Source organism: Melopsittacus undulatus, chromosome 4 (genome assembly GCF_012275295.1).
Source record: "Melopsittacus undulatus isolate bMelUnd1 chromosome 4, bMelUnd1.mat.Z, whole genome shotgun sequence".
NCBI classification, from domain to species: Eukaryota; Metazoa; Chordata; class Aves; order Psittaciformes; family Psittaculidae; genus Melopsittacus; species Melopsittacus undulatus.
In genome coordinates, this window is record NC_047530.1 from 101186399 (window position 1) to 101209190 (window position 22792).

Genomic DNA, 22792 nt, shown 5'->3' on the forward strand with positions numbered 1-22792 from the left:
TTTTATCTCCATGTGGTGATCCAACCAGGCAAAACTGCAGCAGTATTTTCATTAGACAGACCCTAAATTTGTACCAGTTATCCACCACTTAAGAAATGGTGCATTTATTTTCCTGTATTGTTATTCTTCATACTTTAAAACTAGTACAATCTCAACATGAAATATAGTATCTTGTGTTTTATCTGTAAGTGGCAAAAGGTCTTAGAAAGCAAATCCTGGGGTGGAAGTGAAGCCTGCTGTGCTATGCAGCACATAGGCATTCTTGTTGCATTTGTGTGTGAAATGGCTGTCATCATGTAGCCACTGAAATTCTTTATTTGTTCTTTTCCAATTGATAGCCTGAGTTTCTTGAGTTGTGGAAATATCTCCTTAAAAGCCTAATCTCCCCTTGATAACATTGTCTTGAAATGTGTTTTAGTATGTGCTGAAATTTGGTTTGGTAGCATGGGCAGTGTTACAAGGAATTTTTCTAGTACCAGACACAAAGAGCAGGGCAGTGGTTCTTGCTGCCTCGCTGGCATGTCTAACCTGGGCATTCTTATCTACTTATACTTGTTCAATTTTAGCTGTTCCTTTTCTGTGTGTTTCAATTCCTTCATGGCTTGCTTGCTGTCTAAGAAAGACATATCTGAAATGAAGAAATTCCTACCTTCTAAATGTGCATGGAGATGTTAGGTACTCACTGTGGGTGTGCCTTCCTTCCTCTCTCCAAAGCACGAAGTGCCCCCCTGCACAGGAAGTTTTAAGCACAGCCTTGCTTTATGGATATAAGGGTTGTTCAGCCTGAAGAGAAGACTCCAGAGAGACCTTCTTGTTTACTGTGGCCTTTCAGTACTTAAAAGGGCCTATAAGAAAAATAGGAAAAGACATTTTAGCAGGGCCTGTTGCGGTAGGACTTGGGATGGTGGTTTTAAGCTAAAAGAGGGGAGATTCAGCCTGGATATGAGAAGAAAATTCTTTACAGTGAGGGTGGTAAAACACTGGCACAGGCTACCCAGAGAGGAGGTGGATGTGCCATCCCTGGAGATATTTAGGGCCAGGCTGGATGTGGTTCTGGGCAACCCGATGTAGTTGAAGGTGTCCCTGCTCGTTGCAGGGCAGTTGGAGTAGATGACCTTTGACAGTCCCTTCCAATCGAAACCATTCCATGATAGAATATTGTTGCTTCTAGTGTTTTTAGCAAGGCAATAAGCAGCAGCATTCTTCTGTTTGGAGAAATACTATTATTTGTCTCTATTGGAATATCTTATAGGATATGTTTTGTAAGGAAAGGCTTTGAAACACAACAGGAAAAAGTGCAAAATATATACCTCCTATTCAATACAGAACAGTATCTTAAAGAAGCTTGTTCTTGCCAAAGACAAGATCAAAGTTATTTGAAGTTTCCACATTGTAGTTACAGCTAAAACCATCACTCTGATCTGCAGAGTGATGCATGTGACAGGCCATTATCTGCTTTATTCAATGTGTATAATTAGGCATTGCTTTCTTTTCCTTTCTGTGCAGGGGTTTAAAGATTTGAAGGAATAATGATCTGTGCACTTTCATGCAGCATTTGCATAATTAATTTGGGAGGTTGGTCAGAAGAATTTGTTTTGAAGCTTTTGTGCCTAAAATAGGCTCTACTGATTTATCGCTAGAGATAACTATTGACATGCAGTGGGATAACACAGTGAAATTATTTCCTGTGGTAACGTTGTTGGGGTTTCAGGCCTGAGCTGTGGCCTTTGGCCTTCAGGCAAACACTTCTGGAAGTAGGTTCTAACACTGATATTTTGGGGTGCATTGGCATTTTCGTTTTGAAAAGTAGACAGTTGTGCAGAAAGAATCCTCCCTGCCCAAGCCAATGCAGCATGAGTCCAAACTGAGGAGTGTTCATTCTGAAACTGCTTTAGAAATAATTTGTTTTCCATTCAGTGTCCAGCTTTATTGACTGTAAAGGTGAGCTGGGTTTGTTTTGAAATCTAAATTAAGATACCTTTTTTCCCTCTGTTGAAAACCATGTGTAGAACTGTCTTACTGTGTCAAGGATGGATAACAAGACATGTTTTGCCTCTCACAGATATATACACACCTGCAACCTCCATTGCTAAGCAGTGGGTTATATCAGTAGAAGGAATGTTTTGTTTTGAACTTTCAGGAGTGTACCACATACCCCTGAAGTTTTCTGTTCTCCAAAGAATTCTGGTTATTTTGGCCTGGAGGACCTCATCATGTGGAGTCCCCTGGCATAGCTGTCCTTTGAGTATGCTGTATTGAGTGTGATCACTGCATGTGGGCTGCAGCCCTGGCCTGGGAGAGCATCTGATGGATCCCTGTGCTGTTCAGGCCCATTGGTTTGGAGGTCTTTTGGGGAATCCTCTCTGAAATCCAGTACTCATCACGTCAGGGAAACCTGCTTGGGTTCACAGTGTGGAAACCCCTCTTTTACCTGGCCCCCTCTGGGTTCTTGGAAGGAATGGTTTGGTGCCTCATGAGTTAGAAGCTTGTTTTCCCTCTGAAAGAGGAACCACAAGATGTGGGCAGCCTGAGTTTTTAGAAAGTCACAGAGGAACTGTGGCACGCATGAAGGAGCAGCCTGTATCAAGTGCCAACTGTATTCTAGGTTATTTTTAGTGCCTGTTCTTGTACTGTTGAGAGGAGTAGGCTGGGACTGGTGCTGAGCGGGTGTGCATCCTGCTTACACCTCTGTGGCTGTGGTCTTCCCCCTCCAGTAGATGGCTGTGGCTCGCCAGTGCGGTTGCTAGTTCAGGATGCTTAAGATTCAGTTCCTTAAACAATTTGGAGGCATTTTGCTTCATGTACTTCTCTGAGCTGATGCTGTGTTTGCTACAGAAGCAGCACAAAACCAGGAATTTTGTTCCCTCAGATTCTGCCCTGTTTCCTTAGAAACTAATTTCATACCATTGCTGCAGACTGAGAATCAAGTCACTTCATGTTTTCTGTGTTAGAAACATGTACAATCAAACTAATGCACAGTAAGTGCAAATATATTGGTCTTCAATTCTTTGCAGATTTTTCTGTCCTCTGCAGTGAATCTTCTCTTGGTGATCATTTTCGAAGTTGGATGCATAGAGAACAGGGCCCATTAGGGGTGGATATTCCTTTGATTAAACTGCAAGGAGTTGTCATTGATGGAAGTAAAACTTATTTTTAGTAGCTTGCATGAAACATTCAGCTTGTCTCAGGAAAAGGAAGTTCACTTGCCTGATGCATTATTGTCCATGTCTTCCCTTCCAAGAGAAACCAAAACTGCCAATTCTGGGGAAGATTTGAACAGCTTGAAATCACATAAAGGGTGGGAAAAGTCTTTGTTAGGTGAAAGTAATGCTCAGCTGGTAACAGGTCTCCTGGGGGTTTGTTTCTGATAAATAATTAGGCAATACTTCCCTGAAACAGAGATGTGTTGCATCTTCACTCTGCTTCAGCTAATCTTGATGACAAACAGTGGTTATTCATACTGACAGCCCTTTGTGGGGTTAGGAGATGAGGAGGACCAAACTTGGAAGGGATAATGTTGAATCAGCCTAGAAACTGGCAACTAAAAATACAAGGAAACGATGGCAGTAAGTTCTCATTTCCTAGATGTGGAAGAGGTAAGTGTTGGCAAGGGAAGTGTTTCTGTCCCAGCTACTAATTATGCTGCTCCAGCATTGTGTGGCCACAGAGTTTTATGCAGGATTTTAACTATTTTGCATTCTTTTATATGTGGTAGTATTTGGGTGAGTTATTTCAGCAGTTATTTCTCACATAGGCAGCTTCAATTAAGTTTTGAATTCATTGTTATTTCTACACAGTGTAATTCCTGCTCTAATGAATTTACTGTGGTGGTGGTATGCAGCCTCCCACACATCTGTAATTGAGCTTCTACTCCTTGGTATTCCAGAAGAGCTGTTGAAGAGACAAGAAGATAGTTGATGGGATCACTAAAAATCATGACCCCTCTGAAGGGTCACTTTGAATTAAATTCAGAGTTTCAACTTGAAACTAAACAACATCAGTAGCTTTCTTTAAGCAGTTGTCCTTCCGGAAAGGTATGTTTTCCTCTAGTACATGTTTTCTAATTCCTGTTACAGTATAGTTCCACACTGACATTTCCCTTTATCACAGGTATTAAATTAGCTCATTAAAACTGAAATGAATTTGGGGAATTAATCAGATGTTTGGGACAAGCATCACGAAGCATTGGGATACTTCAGGTCCCTATTGATGTTAGCTGCATGTCATGCACTGCTCACTGCTTTCATTAATTTCTCTGTAACAAAGTTGCCAATCTGGCTTTCATTTGAACTCGATGCAGCGTTCTGGTGCATGTCAAGCTGCAAAATAGCTTTTAATGATAAGCTGGAGCTAAGTACCTTTGATCAAAAAAGATACTGTGCCTTGAAAAATAGGCTTATAAAATGGACTGAAAGGGAAGCATTATGCAGCAGCTCAGATAAAGCCAGATAAAAGTGGGTGGGTGTTTTAAGAACATATGGTTGGAAGTAAAAACCAGTTTGAGGTAGTTGCCTGCCTTCTGCAGTTTGCAAGTCTTCCTCAGCACATCTGTGTCCACAGTGTTGGGAGGTGGGGGTGGTAGCAGGGATGTTTTGGTGGGGAAAAGGAGGAAGGGAGATGCAGCAAAACTGTTGCTTTTGCTGTCTATATAACCACTTCGGTACAATCACCACTATCCTCATTCATCATTCATTAATGTTCATGCTGTTTGTAAGGGCTTTTGTAAAGAGAAGGTGAAAACTAAGGGGGGGAAAAACAGTGATTTCTCTCCCTCTCTCTGGTAGATGGAGTTGTGTGGCCTCAGCAGAGCTCACAAGGAGGATTGTGTGAGCTCCCCAGAGGGCACAATAATTTTCTTGAGCAAATGAGAACTTAGAAAATAACTGTGCAGACAGGACAGGAAGATAGAAGGGGATTTTCTTTGTTCATGAACAAATTTAACTTTCTTCTTAGTAAAGTAAATACACTCCAGATGGCTGGAAAGTACAAGATGCTCCCAGGGGTTAGGGTGGAGGGTGGATGAATTAAGCTTTGTAGAAAGTCAAAAGTGAACAAGTAAGATAAAGTTCAAAAATAAAGAAGTAATGGAGTTGGTTTCTATTCTTTCTTAGGGCTGGGGCTGCATTGAGCATTTCAGGAGAGGGATTCAATTAAAGAATATAAAGAGGCAATGTTTCCGTTTAGAATATCAGAATGAAGCAGGAAGAGGACTGATAAAAATCTCGTTTTCTTTCAGTTTGTAAATAACTTGTAATCTTCACTTCCAAATACAGCTTGTTTCAATAAACAAGAGTTCGGGTACTTTGTAGCTGAGGAAGAAAAACAACAAAACACTTAAAAGATTTATACACCTGAAAGATCTGTATGTGCACTGATCATTATTATTTTTGCAGCAGTAGTGGTGTTATGAGTCCACCTAAGGCTTTATCCATAATTAATGCTGGAAGAAAATAATAGCATATATCTGAAGTTTATGTTGTGAAATCTGCTTATCTGTTGTCAGGCACTGAGATTCCTCATGGGAGGTTGTGCCGTGCCTTGGTGCAACTCTGCTGATTGCCTCAATCCCTGCTGGAAGTGTAGGGAAAATCTTCTTACATACCTCAAAACATCAACTGCAAGGCTTCATTTTTATTTCTATTCCTGTTTTCAGCCATGATATGAGTCAAGTTTGGACTGTCTGAGGGAGATGCGGGATGCTGGTGACCTTGCTGGAAATGCTCAGAAGCCATGTTGATGAAGTAGAATGGGAGTAATGCTTGAGCTTCCTAGCTAAAAGAGAAAACTGTATGCTAGTGCAGGTGTAGGGGTGCTGTAGAATTGATGGGTTAGAAACAAAACCAACATAATATTAAAGGAAAAGATGAGATTAGGAAGGAATTGATGGTTTCTTAGGTGGTCGAAGCATCATTAAAGCATCACTTCTTAATAAAAACATCCTGATTGCCACTTCTTTCTGAAAGAAAGTCCAAAGGCAGTTTGCAAAAAACCCCATCCTTGCTGTGAGATGAAATGTAGTGTGAGAATGTGCTAGATCTTATTGTTACTTTATAGGAAAAAGTATGGAAAATTCCCTGTGAAACTTGACCTTTTTTTTGCCCTTAGGCACTATGCCAGTGCTATAACTGCAAATGTTTATTTTTTTGCATGCAAACTTGTGTTTATTTACATGAGAATGGTGTATCAAAGGCACATACCTGAGTGACTTGGGGGGTTGGTCTTGTTGCTTTGTGTGAGAGGTGGAGCACAAGGGAGCAGAGGTCTTGCTCCCTGAAGTGTCTACTCCTTTTTTTGAAGTTTTGATGCTGTAGTGGATGTATTGGGCACAGGAGGAGGTAAATGGGCTGTGTACAGCACCAAGAAGTTGCTTCCAATTACACATTGGAGGTGATTAAAAATCATCTTAAATGAGTAAAAATGGTTTGGTTTTTTCATGGGTTTCAGAGAATAACAAGGGCTTGCTAGGTACAGGGCCCTTTTCCAGTGGTAAAATAATGTATTTGTGATTTATAGGAGGTTACCCAAAGCAGTGCTTATGAGCAGTTCTCATACCCAGAGCACACATAGCAATGGAAGAGGAGGAGCAGGTCAGAGATGAAGTGCTGTAAATGCAGGGGATGGTGCTGAAAACTGAATGCAGAAGTAGGATTGAAGCATGAAAGGAGGCAGCTGCAACAGGGGAAGGGTGGGATCACTCACAACCTTTAGCAGTCCTGGCATTTTTGAACTGTGTATTGCTGAGGGTGGGATCCTGCAAACCAGTAGATGTGAGTGGTTGGAGAGGATGGTTTCTGGTGAGAAGCTGAGAGCGGCTTTTAAAACGTGGGGTATGACATGTTAGAAGATTAAATCCAAGGACAGTGATGAGATTGTAGCAAAAGCTAAGGAGTTGGAGTCCACACTGAAAGACTGGTAGAAAATGGGAGAGATCTTGTCTCGGAGACAAGAAGAAAGCAAGCAGGAAACCTGTGGCAACAAAAGGTGAGAAAGGACTCATGCCGTGCTTTCATATTTCCTTTTCTTTTTAAAAAGGAATATAAGAGATTTTGTTTCCTTCCAGTAGAGATTGAAAATCTAAAGAGCGAATACCAGAATATATGTGGAGCATGGCAAAAAAGAAGTAGAGGAGAAAAAAAGCTTAGGATGCAAGTTGGAACTAGGTGATCTTTAAGGTCCCTTCCAACTTAAACAACTCTGTGATACTATAAGTTCAAGGACATTAAATAGCAGCTGGAAAATGCTAGGTAGGTTTTATTTCCTTCATAATTATCCAAACCTGGGACATAGGTTGAAAATTATTTTGCTTAAATGTCTTGTGTGTAGCTTTAATATATGCTTTGTCATTTTCCACAATGAAGGCTAAAGGAGCACTGTCCATTTCCCCTTGGTAGGCTTTTTGAAGCCACCATTAGCACTTGTATTTTGTCTGACTTAAAGTACCTGTCACTGAGACACATGGAGTATGTGTGAGGTGTCTCTGCAGGGGTTTGGAACTAGGTGATCTTGAGGGCTTTTCCAACCCAAACCATTCCATGAATACAGCTTGGCTAATGCCCATCTCAGTAGGGACTTCATTTTAAGGGGCTGAGGGGAGTATGTAACACTTAGGTTATTTTCCTGAGGCCAGCTAGGATGCACGTTGCAGAACGTACCATGCATTCAGATCCTTAAGATCATTCAGGTGATGTCAGAAACTGCCATTTCCCACTGCTTGGACTATAACTATGTGAAAATTTAATAATGCAGTACTTGAAATACCCCACCTGAAACTGTATTTACAGTCCTGCTGAGAAACCGAGTAGATACCAGACAGCAGCTCTAGTCTTTGCATCACTGAATTAATGAGCATTGAGACTGTAGTAGTGGGATTTATCAAATGACCAAGGTAAAATGGAATAGCAAGTATTACCGTAAACTGTAAAGTAAATGTGAATTAGCATCTTCATATTCATATGTATGTATTTCAGCCAGAAGTCATAATTAAAGCTTTTCAGATACTCTTCAACAGCTTTGATTTGTAACACTTTCCCAAAATTTCTGCTTTCTTAGCAATAGCAAACTTCCACTGATTGTAGTGCAGTTGACTCAGGTACGAATGCTGCATAGACTTTGCCCACTAGTTTCTTGCTATTCTGATCATGCATCTTGGTGCAGTGACTGTAGGCAAAGATAAATATGAACTGTGCATTTTAATGAAAACCAGCAAATCATTTCTTGCGTGGCTTGATATTGCTATGTTCTAATTGTGGAAAAATGTGGTGTGCTCTAGCTACTGCCTTGCCTTGCAGCCTGCAGAGTTTGGGTAGCTCCTTATAGCCTCACCAGTAAAACGAAATTGAAAAGCTTTTGGATGCATGTTTTTCTCTAGGATGCTGACTGTTATAGGAATAAAAAATAGGTTTTGATTAGCCTTCTAAATCTCAGCACTGACTTTGGCATATCAGCCTATGTGGGGTTTTGGTTATTTAGTCAAGATAACTGAAAAAGACCCAACCAGTTTTTGCTGCACTGTTTGTAATTAAACCAAGCTGCTGCTTTGTGTAATTTATGTTTAGATCTTAAGCGTCATCTAAAAAGGAGGGGTGGGTTCATATGTTTGTAACTTTAGAAAATAGAAAACCTGAATTCTCCAAGGCTGAGAGTGCGCTGTGATGAAAGGTCAGTACTTTGAGAGCAAAGTGTGCATCTCCCTCAGAGGAAAGATCAAGAGATGGAATGGTTCAAATAAAGCTCTTAGAAATTTTAGCTTCCTGTTCAGTAACTCCTGGTAAATGGTTTTGTATGTGAAAATGCTATGGGAGACTTGCAATGGGTATCTTAGCATTTATCATCCTAGAATATTAAAGTAGAGTGTAGGAATGTTTCACGTATGATGATAGCCTCTTCATCCATAGCACCATAGGGATGAGTTTGTTGTCAAAGCCTTGTAGCCCTGTTTATCTGCAAATGGGGCACCAGACTCCTATCCCATTCTCCTTTTTGAAGAGCATGGAGAATTTTAACATGTTTCACCTTAAAAGAGGAATTCCAAAAGTTGAAATTTTGTAAGACTGCAGATCCTTCCACATAAGCGAAGTCTTCTGATGTCTCTATCTGAAGTTAAGGCATTTGTCTGCCTTTTCAACTATCCAAAAATCTCGATTTATTTGGCACAGGAACTCCATAAAACTTTGTCTTTCAAGGTGTTTGTTTTGGTTTTTCCTTCTGAAAACAATTTGGTCTCTTGTAGCACATTTCCATTTTGTTCTGTTTTTATGACTTGTTCCCCGTGTTTTCCTTCAGCTGCAATGAAGAGAAGTACACTTGTAGCCCTGATTAAAATCTTGGCTTAATTGAATTGTAAATTGCCAGTGACAGACTCTTGCCAGGGAGCTGATGATTAGCACCTTTTAGCATTCCTTTGCCTTAGTGAATCTTCACGAATCTCTTTGGTTTTACTATTGCTTATGTTCATTTCCTCTGTTGTTTTTTTTTTCTCTTAGCAGCCTGAAGCTCTGCACTGGGTGTAAATTACCTTCTCCATGATAGTGACTTGTTAATTAGCTGTCAAGAAAATGAAGTCTCTTTGTAAGACCTGTCTTGCTTTTCCCTTGGGTATCTCTGATACTTGGGCTCCTAATGCAGGGTCTGAAGACTGGTAGAGTGCTAAGACTGACATTGCCCCTACTGAAATGGCAGCATTTTCAACTACCTTCAAAGGGATTCATAGTGTCATTTAGTATTGCTGAAATAATCCTAAATGGAGAAGTTGACAAGGAAATCTATCAAGGAGTCGTAGAATGGTTTGGGTTGGAAGAGACCTTAAATCTCATCCAGTTCCAACCCCCTGCTACCAGCAGGGGCACCTTCCACTAGACCAGGTTGCTCCAAGCTCTGTCCATCCTGCCAGGAATGGGACTGCCATAGCTCTTCTGGGCAACCTGCTCCAGTCTCTCAACATCCTCACAGTAATTTATTCTGAATATCTAATCTGAGTCTACCATGCCTCAGGTTAAGACCATTCCCCTTTGTCCTGTCACTACATGCCCTCATAAAAAGCCTTTCTCCTGCTTTCTTGTAGGCCTCTTTAGATATTGAAAGGCTGCTCCCTGGAGCCTTCTCTTTTCCAGGCTGTACAAGCCCAGCTCTCTCAGCTTGTCTTCCTAGGAAAGGTACTCCAGCCCTTGGAGCATCTACAGCCTCATCTGGATGTTCTCCAGCAGCTCCATATTGTCCTCCTGTTGGACACCCCAGAGCTGGATTCATGACTGCAGGTGGGGTCTCACGAGAACGGAGTAGAGGGGGAGAATCACCTCACTCAACCTGTTGGTTACCTGCTTAGCTCACTAGACTAACAGGGGAGATATTGTATAAGGTACAAGCAGTATATTACCAGTAGTAGTGCTTTTTCTTCAACATGCAAGTTGAGTGACAACCGATGTTTCCTTGCCAGTCGTCTCTAGCATCGCTTGCCTTACTGTCAGGGAATGATGCAGGACTGACTCTTGTTACTGATATACTGAGTTATAGCTTGGGTTGCTGGTGTGTGGATAGAGATGCTAACCCTATTTTAGGGAAATCCAACAAATATGTAGAAATTGCAATAGAAATATAGATTTTGATTAGACAGAGATGCTTAATAATTAAATACAAGTGTTCCTTCTCTCTTTTCTCTAACCCTCAGGAACTATATTCTAGTAAAGCCTCTCAGGTGCTGAGTTTTAGTCTAGATACCTTGTGGCCCTGGTATGACACTTCTGTATCCAATTATATCATCTAGTTTGTATGCTGAGTGCTGAGAGTGGAAAAGATGGAAACATGGGTAGATTGTCAGTTGTTTCCAATGAAGAAATCTCTGTTTGGTGGAACTGTTTGCATTCCTGTGGTCAGTGGTATAAGGAAATACCATGTTATGAAAAATTCCCAATTGTTTCCTTAAGGGCTCTTAGAGTTGCACAATCTTTTGATGATTTTGTTTGTTAAAAAAAAAAAAAAAGAAAAGAAAACCTTCAGTTTGGAACTCAAGTCTCTTAATTATTTACTAGGGCTGGTTTTTATACTCAAAGTTTGGATCCAAATCAGAAGTGTATTTTCCTAGTACACACCGATCAGCCTTTCTAATATGAGTAGTTGTATTTTCATTCCAGGACGTGTTTCTTTGGGATATCCCATCCCCTGACTCTCTGTCATTGTGATTACTCGTAGTTTCTCTATGATGATAGATGCAGTCCTAAAATGTTGCTTCTCAGAGTGGGAGAGAGCTCTCAACCAAGTGGCTTTTACACTTTAGTTCTAAGAAGATAAATGGTATCGCTGCCACACACACAAATCCTGTTGTCCTACAGTCTGAAGCTCTCATTTAACAATTAATTTGTCTTTGCTTTTTCAGTATCCTGCTCATATTTTTTGTAATATGTCTGATTTCTGACATGTGCATTTATTCAGATGTATTCCAAATTTTTTGAGGCTGTTCACATTCAATATTTACTCATGTCATGTCTTGAGTTAAATCCGTCTCTCTTCCTAATTTATTCATCCAAGAATGTCTTTCAGTCCTTGATCTGAGAGCTGACTTTGAGTTGGTTCTTTACTGTGTGACTGTTACTCTTCAGATTCTCTTTTTCCCATTCTTTATGCAATCCTTATCCTTTGTTACTGAACGTATAATATTCCTTTTGGCCATACAAGCATTTAATTAATGACTAAGAGCTGAGAATATGGCCTAAACAATGCTCAGCATAGTGAAAACAACTGCTGGCCAGTACTTACGTCAGAGTTTCTTATCCATACTCCAGGGCTGGGTACAGTGGGATAAAAAGACCCCAGTGGATTAAGCAGTATGAATTAGGTCATGGTTCCAAATGGCAAGGGGTTATTTTTGTTGGTTTTGGCTTTTGTTTGTTTGTTTTAATAATGTGAATTTTGAATTGGGAAGGGAGGAAGAACTTGCGAAAGTGCATTGAGGGATACAAGGGAGAAGGGATGTGAAGAAAGGGATTGTATCGAAGAGTTTGTGACAAAGGAGAGAAAAAATATCTGCTCAAAAGGATACGATGTTTGGAGTGTCATGGCTCCTGGCTTCAGCTGTTTTCCTGCTGCCTTCTTATGCTGAGATCTATAGGCTCTCCAGCTTCTCCAGTGGCAGAGGTGAGCAAGCTGGGCATCACTTATGCAGGGGTGCACTGGCCTTCATGGGAATGAGCAGTCCTTTGCAGCTCCCAGAGAGCTAATGTAGTGTTAAACACCATCATAAATGGGCATCTGTACATTCTGCCAACTGGTGCTATTGGACCAGGAGGGAATATTGTATTTTCATGTCTGAGAGTGGTCTGGCAATGCCCTCTAGAAAGAGTAGCTGTTAGGCTGCAAGACAGGTGACAGCTACGCTTAAAATAACGTATCAGGAACTTGCATAGAAATAGCATTCCCTTATCTCTAGCAGTGTGAAGTAGATGAAAAATAAACCCTACTCATGCCGAGAATAAGCACTCACATTAAAGTGTTTAAATTCCTGATGCTGTGGAGGGCTCCTGCTCTAACATGACGTTGTGATGCCAATATGTTTCCTCCTCTTTCCCCAGTCGCTGCCATCGCTTGGTGTGCTCTGCTAGGGAGCACTTGGCAGCAGAGCAAAACGAGCAAATATGGCCAAGCTCCACACAGAGCATGTGGCTAGAGCCAATCCTGTCCCCTAATTCTGTATTCCTGTCAGGTCTAAAGGTAGATGAGATAGTTCTGTGGCTGTTTACCTGTATTAATATAGAGTACAAGTACAATGTTCATTCCTAAATAAGAACTTGCTGAAAACACTGCTGTATTTATGGCAACATTTATTTTTCAAGGGCGCAAGGAACTGACTTTCTGTGACAAAGTAATTCAGGGAAAAGAGACAATTTGAGCACACATGCAATAACATTTTAACCATGGTTCTCTTGGACACTTTTTGCTTCAGAGTATCTTGTGACTGTAATGTCTCACAGTAATTTTATATAATTCTACTTGCCTTCTTTTGGTAAAGGCTGTGTTCTTTTGAAGTCAGTTCTCTACTGCTCAAGTTCATAGAGAACACTGAGTAACCCAGCCTTTAGTGCTGACGGAGAACGGGATAGCCAGCCTGCTGAAGTGTTGAAACTGGTCTAGTATTTGCAGTACAGTATACTGAGAAGCCCTAAGCAGCAGTGTTTGAAGCTACCGTATTAGTCATGAGACTGGAAAGGAAAAGCTCTTGATGGTTGAAAGAGGCTGTTACAACCTCATGAATATCGACAGGTTTGCGGGTTGGTGGGAAGTGCTGCCTTGTGCCTGATGGTGGGCTGAGCTCAGGGTTTTCATGATGCATAAAATGTCTCATTTGCACTGTATAAATCTTAAAAAAGAAAATGTAGCATATGTTTTGTATGCATGTATAAAATCAAGGAGTCTGGACCCTGTTCCCCAGGAATAACTGCTTTTCTTTGGCGGAGTGGTCAAGGGAAAAAGGAAGACTGGAAATAGATTTGCCAGGTTTGATTAAACTTGTCCTCAAAGACTTAGAAGACAAAAGGTGATAAAATTAAACAGTTGCTATCTGATTTACTCATTCTACTTTCATGTCGAAGATGAAGGCAAGCGGAAAACCCATAGCTACTCAGTGGTGGGAAAGGGTCAGAGCAAGGTGGTTGTTTCCTTACGAACTTTGCACACCAGTAGTTGTCAGCCTTCAAAGAGAAGTATTGTGTTCCTTTCACTGGCTCCCCACCCAGCCCAAGCCTGCCTGCGGCAGCTCCAGAGTTCAGCTTCTGCTAGGCAACAACAGGAGTTGTGGACTGGGGCTGTGAGGCTCTATTTTAACAATGCAGCAGGTAGACTGGGTTCTACTTTGATTTGTAACCCAGTGTGCCTGAGGCAAAATGGTGAGATTCCCAACTAGCTGCCCTTAAATGAGACTACCCTACGAAAGAATCTTTTGTATGTGAAAAATGCCCTCTATGATAACACAGTAGAATGTAATTCAATAAAATACTCTGAAAAACAGTTCATGAAAATAAATGTTGTGTTAATGTGTTCTTAAGATTTAAGTGTACCATATATTCCAATAATACTGAAAAGCCTACCAGGAGTCAGTAATCTCCTTCTTCTGTTTTACAGGTCAACTACATTACTAGAGCAAGGAGAGCTGTGGAAAAAATCAAGGTACCTAAAAAACATTTTACTGTCTGAATTCTTGGCTGTGTGATTGCTCCTTGTTTAGTGTAAGGATTTTAAGGGGGAGGAGGGGAACTGGATCAGCAAACTGCCACATAAAAAAGCAGAGACCAAAAAAATTCACAGTAACTTTAGTCTCAATGTTGTGCGAAATACTTTTGTGGGATGAAATTGTGCTTTAGCTTTGGTGTGTATGCAAGAGTTTGAACAACAATCCATAATATTTAGAATCCTAGGATATATAGTTAGGGTTGGAAGGGACCTTAAGATCATCTAATTCAAACCCCCCTGCCATGGGCAGGAACACCAGGTATTTGCTCCAGATATGTGATGGAGCTTCTCTAGGTATAAAGATATTGAAGTGTCTTGCAAGTTCCAGCCACAGTGAGGTGAATATCACCTATTTATACTACTGGGTACACTGACCAGCTGATAGGTATCCTCAAAGATGAGTGAATGTGGTGCTTGCAGCTTTGACATTCATCACAGTCATCAGAAGATTATACTTTATTTAACTACTACATATATGGTTCCTAAAGATGCAGAAAGAGGAGGACAAAGACAACCAAACCTGAGCAGTAGCCTGTTTTTTACAGCCGAGGAACTAGGGGTTTTGATACCTTTTGCAGACAATCCTATTACGTCCTAAAAGTGTTACTATGGTATTGCTAGCATATATTGTGTCGAGGTCTTCATTTTTATAATAGGCAGCAAGCATTTCTGCAGTGCAGTTTCTTAGGGATTTTAGTGCCTAATCTCTTATCTGAAGTATGGTTTTTACCAGTGTTTTCTACAGCTTCCCAGTCCTTGATTGAAATAATACAGTGGTAAAACTTATGTTTTCATGCCTGTCATGTAAGTAAAACCACCTATATTAAAATAGTCCTGTTGCTAACACCTGGCTGTGATTCTTTTGGTTTTAGTTTTGGGGGGCTTTTGGAGTCAGAAAAGTTATTTTTCCCTTATTTGCTGTGAAATATGACCTGGGAAATGCTACACATGCCTTACAAATGCAGTGCTATGGGGCAGAAACAAGGAAGGAGTCAAGGTATTATCACTTCATCAAAATATAAAGACAATGGCTTTTATTAATAAAAGCTTATTGTATACTTTTGTGCACTTCAAGTTGAATAGTGCTGAGCTGCCTTCTTCCACTAAGAGTGCATGAATTTATTACTTGTTGCCCAGAGAAGCTGTGGCTGTCCCATCCCTGGCAGTGTTCAAGGCCAGGTTGGATGGGGCTTGGAGAAACCTGTCCTAGTGGAAGGTGTCCCTGCCCTGGCAGGAGGCTGGAACTGGATGATCTTTAAGATCCCTTCTAACCCAAACCATTCTGTTCATCGATAATGCCTTTCATTTCAAGAAGCAGATTAATTTCTTGGTTCTTTGATTTTTACTTTTAAGATCATTCACGTGTTTGCTTCCACCTTTTAATTGAGATCTCCTCTGATGCTTGGGCTTTTAAAATACAAGTTGTTTTCCTGGGATACTGGGAGATTGACAGCTGTACATGGAGCCCCAGCGTGTCTGCGTTCCCTTTGGTGTTGAACTGGCCTCTCCTGCAGGCTCCTGGTAAGATGAGAAGCTGGCAAAAAGCATAAAATGGAATTCATGTGTGGCTGGAAAAAAGATACAAGTGAGTCTCAGACTCTTTATCTGGCGTCTCCAGTGCTCAAGGAGAGGTTTCTATCTCTTTGCTCAATTTAGACAGAGATTTTGCTCCAGACATTTTTTTGCCCCTCACTGTGCAAAACCTGTCAGATCCTTTTCCTGACACTTTCTCCCCCATCAGTCCCTCAGAAAGACTTCAAAAGAGATTTTTTCCCTATTGCAAAAGGAACCAGACATGGCCTTTCTCATTCACCCTGCATTTGAAGCATTGATAAGTAACATGTGGCTGGCTCCAAACTGGAGTCTTTCCCAGCCATTTAAGAAAACACTGTTAATAGTTAAGTTTTAAACGAAACTATAGGATTGTTCTCCCTTCTTTGCAATTGCTCTTTTATGTAATATATCCCAGGAGTTTTGATTCTCTCCTGTATGAAGCAGTCAGAATTCACTACTGTCTTTCTGATTAACACATACTGAAAAAAATGTCAGTTTTAAGAACTTTTCCATATGGGAAGGGTTTCTTTATTCATAATCTGTGTCACGCTGTTTAAGCTGTAACTTTCTTTAATGCCTTTGGATCATCCCTGTGTGGAACACTTATTGCAGGAGTGCCCTAGCAGAAAGAAAAACATTATTTTTAAAACTTGAGACTGAGTAAGAGAAGCCTGGAATGGAAATCCACTGTCCTGCATAATTGTTTAAACCTGCTACACAGTTGTGCAAAGGTATGAACTGAGAGGCCTCTGCCATAAAATGGAACTGGGACTTCATCTTCAAAGACAGGGTATGCCTGAGGACAGCCTCTGGTCCTTTTAATACGCGTAGAGCTCACTTGAAAGGCAAGGCTGCAGATGAGGAAGAATGTAACCTGGGGGTTTATGAGCTTATTCAGTAAACTCCAATCTGGTGCATCGCATTATTGCTGGGAGAACACAGTAAAACAACTGCCTTTTTATTTCCTGCTCTGCCTAAGGAACAGTTTAAAAGCAAATGGTATAGAAATACAGGAAGATGGAAGATTAATCTAAATCTGTGTTCAAGTATACCACCTGAACTGATTTTTCTTTTAAAGTAATAATAAAGCCCCCAAGCTCTCCCTGAAACACAGAGACTGGCTGCATTATCCCCCAACTGTTTAACCTGGTTAAGTCAAATTCAGTGTTGGCTCTTAGCTACTGGGCAGACTGCACTCCCTGCAGCTTCTGTTGTCCCATGTGTGAGGAGGGCTCAGACCCTGAATATTCAAGGGACCTGTTGGGACCATTTTCTAAAACCATCTCACTAAACTCTAAGCAGATTCAGCAAGTTTATAAAGTTGATTTTGGTTGTTTTTTTTTCCCTCCAGTGCCTTTCTCTGATATGAAATGCATTTCTATACCCCATTTAGCATTCCTTATTTGGCTAGAAATTAGACTTTTAAAATCCCCTTACACACAGTATTGTGGAAGAGGTGAAGGTAGGGCAGAATAAGACAGTTACCAAAGTAGTTTTGCATATTACCAAAGCAGAGTTGACAAAAATTTTTTGTCCCTATCCTACTTAAAGTGTCAGTTGTTACTGTCTCATTCCCTAGCTTGTGCACACACACACGTGGTACTGGGGCATGTCTGTTTTGCAGCACTGGTGAGGGTTGTGTTTCTAACCAAGCTGCTGTAGTTTTGGTGCTTTTGAGCCCCTGGGCTTTCTAAGCCTAAAGGGAGGCTAGATATTTGTGGGACTATTTTAAGCATGCTCTTAAAAGCTTCCTCCCCCACTCCTCAATGAATCTTTCAACACGCTTGTCTCCATTTTCCTGCCAGCCCTCACCCTTTAAGTCCAGCAAGGAGGAACTGAGATGAACATTGGCTCAAAACCCATTTTGAGAGTGCACCCCTTCCTAGGACTATGCAAATAAAGCTGTTCAATAGGTGTTTACTTCTGTGTATATTGCATTTCATGCAAATAGGGAGAGGTTGTAGTCCCTGTCTTCTGTCAGTCACCAGCCCTGACAGAACCACACTTTAACATTTTCGAGGCCTGGGATCCTTTACTGGGGTCTTTATTGTCCACTCTGATCCTCATGGTCAGGGTGAAGTTTCTTATTATGGTCAGGTTTTTAATTGGGGCTCTTTAAGTCACCCAGGTGGGGCTCTTCAAACATCAGTGACTCTAGGTAACCCTGTCTGCATGAATGATGAAGCCGAACATGGGATACAAGTGTATTTCTGCCTTAAATGCCTGTTCCCAGTAACTATTCATAAAAAGAAGTTGGTCTAGCAGTCTGATAGCAAAAACGAAGTTAAACACACAGCTGGGCTCATGCACATTTCATAGAATCATGTAACCTGATATACTTGGCTCTCCACAGTGGATCAGTTTGAAGCTTTTTTTGCTCCTAGCATGAGAAGTTTCAATGCAGAAATTCTGTCTTTGACTTAATCTTCTCACTAAACATTTATAGTTGCAGACACGAAGATTTAGTCATACACTATCTGCATTCTGCATTTTCTCATATTGGAAAAAGATCATGAAGACTATTGCATTTTTCTGGAGACTTTCATTTGTGGGACTTTTTCCCTCCTGTTGAGGTAAAGAGACTTTCTGGAGCTCAGTTCCTGTTTGCATGGCTGGTCTCAATCTTGTCCTGTACTGGACGTGACGGTTGTGCTGTACCTCCTCCACCTCTTCAGCTTTCCCTGCTGGTGGTGGTGCTTGTGCTGCATTGTGACCACTTGCATCAAAGCACTGGAACTCTGCCCAGATGCTCATAAACAAATGGACTACAATGTGGGATGTATATTGTGCAGGCTAATGTAATCAAAGAGAATATTAAACAGAGATAAAAGGAGATCCTGTTCAACATTTTTGCAGTTGTTGCCTTTCCCCCAAAAAACACTTGCTTTTTGTGTAGCTCTTGTTGCTTTATTACATATGTGAAAGGGTTTTGTGGTTGTTGATTGTGGTTTTAATTATTATTTAAAAATCACAATAATTTTCAACATAGGTTGCTGTTATGAAATAGAACCTGTTTATCTGTACCCTCAGTACTGAGCTGATGATCGCTTGTCTCAAAGAGCCAAACCCAAAGTTTCTCTGGCATGCTCAGAATAAGCTTGAGCACTTGCACTGCTTCTCTCTGTGATGGAAAGCTGGAGGAGGAGAACCCAGTGGCTGAGGATGAGGAAGCTTTTAAAGTAAAACAGGAAATCATCACACTAGGTTACTTGCAGAATTGCTGCTACTTCTGTGATCTATAGTAGTAAGGAAGGCTTATCCAAATTCAGTCAGCCTTTTAAAATAGGAATAGAGCACTTGAAGCAAAGACTCTGCTTCCACAGGCATGCTGCTAATCCCTGGGTTTGAGCAGGATTTTTGTAGATACTACTTCTGTTAGAAAAGAGACATTCAGGGTTTCCCAGCCAGGGTATCTTTTGAAGGCATTAGTTTAATTATGTTAAAATCCTGAATTATTGGTGTCCTTTTCTTTCTGTGCTCCCACGAGGGCCTGGAACGTGTTGAAGAGTGTTGGATTGCTCTTCACAGTTTTCCCTTTCCAATGCCCCTATCATGGAAACAGTTTGCTGGCAGCAGATAAGTTTCTGTATCTCATTGCCTGTCAAATTCCTCAGTCCCTGTGATAAAGCAGTTTCATGTGAGACAGAAGGAGGAAGAGGACAGCATTCATGTAAAGTCTCTCATTGTAGCAGGGTTGGAAGAGCTCGGTGGGTATCTCCAGAGGGAATTGCAGGGGGTGGGTGCTGCCAAGCACAGAAATTCTGGAGCTCACCAAATAAAACCCTTGTCCTTTTCCAGTTGACACAAGTAGGCTGCTAAAAGTTAATAGTACAGCTTGTGTTATCAAATCCTGTTAATTGTGAATTAACGAAGAGCAGCTCTGCAAAAAGAGTTGATAGAATTATTTGCAAGCTTGTGACATGGTGATCAGATTTTCAGCTCTTTCAATGTGATGCTGGAATTAAAACGCTGATTCAGAACTGCAGACTGACATATTTAAAACCAGTAAGCTTATAATACAAGAGAACAGACATAGCTTACAGTTAAAGATTCTTTCCAAAAGGCAAAATCATTCTATTCTGCCAGCACCAGAACTGTTAATAAATGGGTTTAAATGCGTCACCCTCCCTCTACCACAGTGTACTTAATACTTTAAGTTGCTCTGTAGTTTAGGAGTAAGGTTGGCCTTGATGGTTTCAAAATGCTGAATGTTTGAGAGCACAAAAGAAGAAGGTAGCTAGATGTGTATCAGCTCAGCCCTGTGACTTTACCATGGAGATTGTTGGGTTTTTATCCAGCCTAGTCTGACTTGGCTTTATTCATAATCTGGGTGCAGTGAATGAGGAATAAATGTTTGAAAATTGTACTTTTCCCAAAGTAGTTACAAGCCTTAAAACTCTCTTCCACTCAATATTGACTTAATAATTTCAACAACAGACTGTGCTTTTAGGGTTGTTTTTTTTTGCCCCCTTCGCTCATTGAAGTGTATTCAGTAATGATACCTCCTTAGCAATTGTTGATACTTAGAAAGTCAGTTTAATAAACACACAGTTTTTTGTTCCCCTTTGCTGAGGCTGGACTTACTCCCTAACAGTTTAGTTCTACTAACATGAGGGGTTTCTGTCTGCTAATGACCAGTGACTCTTCACAGAACAGAATCTGTTAAGTGTGGAACTAGTTTTGAGCTTTGGCTTAGCTGTGCATCTTGCCATGGCAGGTTGAAACAATGCAAGTTGAGTTAGTTGCAGCTGACGCTCTCTTAATTCTGTTCCCTCTAAAGGGCTTATGCTGTTAACTGAGACTTTGCAACACCACAGTCTTTGCTGGTTATCAGCGTGGAGTGCTAGGAAATGTGATTTGTTTTGTGTCATCTTTAGGCTGAGCAGAGTTTGGGTTGCAAGGGGTTTGGGTAAAACAATCTCTGACATAGTGTAAGTGCGAGGGACTTGTTCGTGCTCTGCATTCGGGATCTGTTTCAGTAGGCAACAGTTGTTGCTGTTGCCCGGTTTCTACATCTTAATATAGAGATATGTGGGGTTTCATGTCAAACAGTTTGCTTTGAAGCTTGTCTATACAAGTTCAATTTATCCATGTTTCTGGATTAACAGTAGTGTAGCCACACAAATCAGTGGGAGATGGTTGCTGAACCAAATGCATGTATTCTCAGCTAACAGTCTTTAAATGGTCTTGTGCCATCCTTACGATTATATTTGACACAGGCTGTAACTTCAGATTGAGTTTATTCTTCTAAAAAGCTAAAGCAGTCAAGCCCCCCAAATTTTACAGTCTAACAACAAACCAACCCCCTTTGCATTCTGTTTGCAGTCTTTGAACAAGTATTCTTTAAAAATGAGGAATTATGAAACACATGGTATTATGAAACATAGCTGTAACTCAGAAGAGTTCCAGTCCTGGTTGTTATACATTGAACAAATTGCCTTGATGTTTGGAACAATAACCTGCCACCATGAAGATACAGGACTTGATTTCATGACTGTTTTCAAAGGAGGAAGCCTGTTGATGCCAGTCTTAAGCTTGTAGGAGACAGTCACTTCAGTGTCACTTTCAGTATGGTGGCCTATGGGGTCTGGGATGGCAAAGCTGGTTCTTTACCTGGCTCTCAGTCGGTGTGTTTATATGGTTGAACTGAAAGTTCACTGGTAGCATCTGAGCCAGGGAACTGAATGATGCAGTTCTTATGCCAGCCTTCTGCCTTTGCTAGTCATAAAAGTGAGAATACTTGTTATAAGGGAGTTGAAGCTCACAGGTAGTAAAGCAGCTTTTAGACTGTGAATTACAAGTTGGATAAAACATATACCATTTATCAAAGGCATCCAACTTTTTGTTGTGATTGTTGATACTTTTTAAGAGGGAAAGAAGGTTTTATAACAGAGTTACAGGATCCCTTAGAAACAAGGAGGCATCTTTCAAAAGTTGAAGCTTTCTCCAAAGAAAGTAGAAAGGAGGAAAAAAAACCCTCTCAGAAATTAAATTTTAAAGTATAACAAGTCTGGCCAAAAGATATTCTGAGAAACAATTTGCTAAAGATATGGGAGCCTACAATAAGTCAGTTGAATTGAATCATTTCAAGTACATCAGAAATGGAAGCTTTTCCAGACAGACTGGAGAGCTGATAGATGACTGAAGTGTAAAAGAAGTGTTCAGCAAAGATAAGGTGCAAAATGAAAGCTCAATCATTCGTATCCAAGTTGACTTTCCTGAGAAATTTTAATGCAGGAGCCTTGCTTCATAGGTGCTATTTTGAGCATTGGTCTGAAATTGAAATATTGGTAGAAAAGATATTTAAACCTAAAAGAGAGTAGCAAACTGCCAGGAGTAGATAACGTTTGCCCAAAAGATCTTGAGGTAACTGCATGCGACAGCAGTGATCTGGGATCTGTTACTTCAAACTGCTGTAGGATCCGAGGCAGGAAAATAGGCAAACACGATTTATATTAAAAGCATTCCAGAAATAGTCAGGGTACCACAGAGCTGCAGGTCTGTACAGGCAAGTTGATATGTTTCAGTAGGAACAAAGACCTTGGAATTGGTAAACACGGCATTTATCTCATGGGTTGGGGGAAGGTGCACATGTGCATTTCAGATAGATGGGCTTTAACCTTATGGTGGGACATGGAGTTAACTGGTGTCAGATGCAAAAAACACAGTAATTTGTTCTGTAATCATATAGGTAAGTATATTTTTTCACAAAATTATAACCTAGAAACAGTGTGCTGTAGTGCAATGCATAGGATAACTGGATGTCAGTAAATAATTGGATCATAAAAACTAGTGGACTGTCATTAACCCCATTGCATAAAGTGTACTAAATAACCTGTATGGAGTCAAAATCTGTGACTCACAGTGTATATTAATTTACATGTGAATGTTTGTTCAGTTCTGGTCAAGTTCTGACCACAAGATGCAAATAAGGTTCACTTTGTGGTGTATGTGGCATGGTCAGTAAGTAGACTGCTATGGATTCTGCCAAGTCTGAATTTTCTCCCATCTTCATATGCAATTG

At 40.7% G+C, this 22792-nt stretch overlaps 1 protein-coding gene across 2 annotated transcripts in view; it reads left to right on the forward strand.

Moving 5' to 3' along the window:
• Positions 1–22792, forward strand: part of ADD3 (adducin 3) — a 100086-nt gene that overhangs the window by 20911 nt on the left and 56383 nt on the right. For both annotated transcript variants that reach the window (XM_034061429.1, XM_034061431.1), the window contains exon 2: positions 14107–14151. The gene's annotated coding sequence lies outside the window, so the exon portion shown is untranslated. The remainder of the gene's footprint in view (positions 1–14106; positions 14152–22792) is intronic.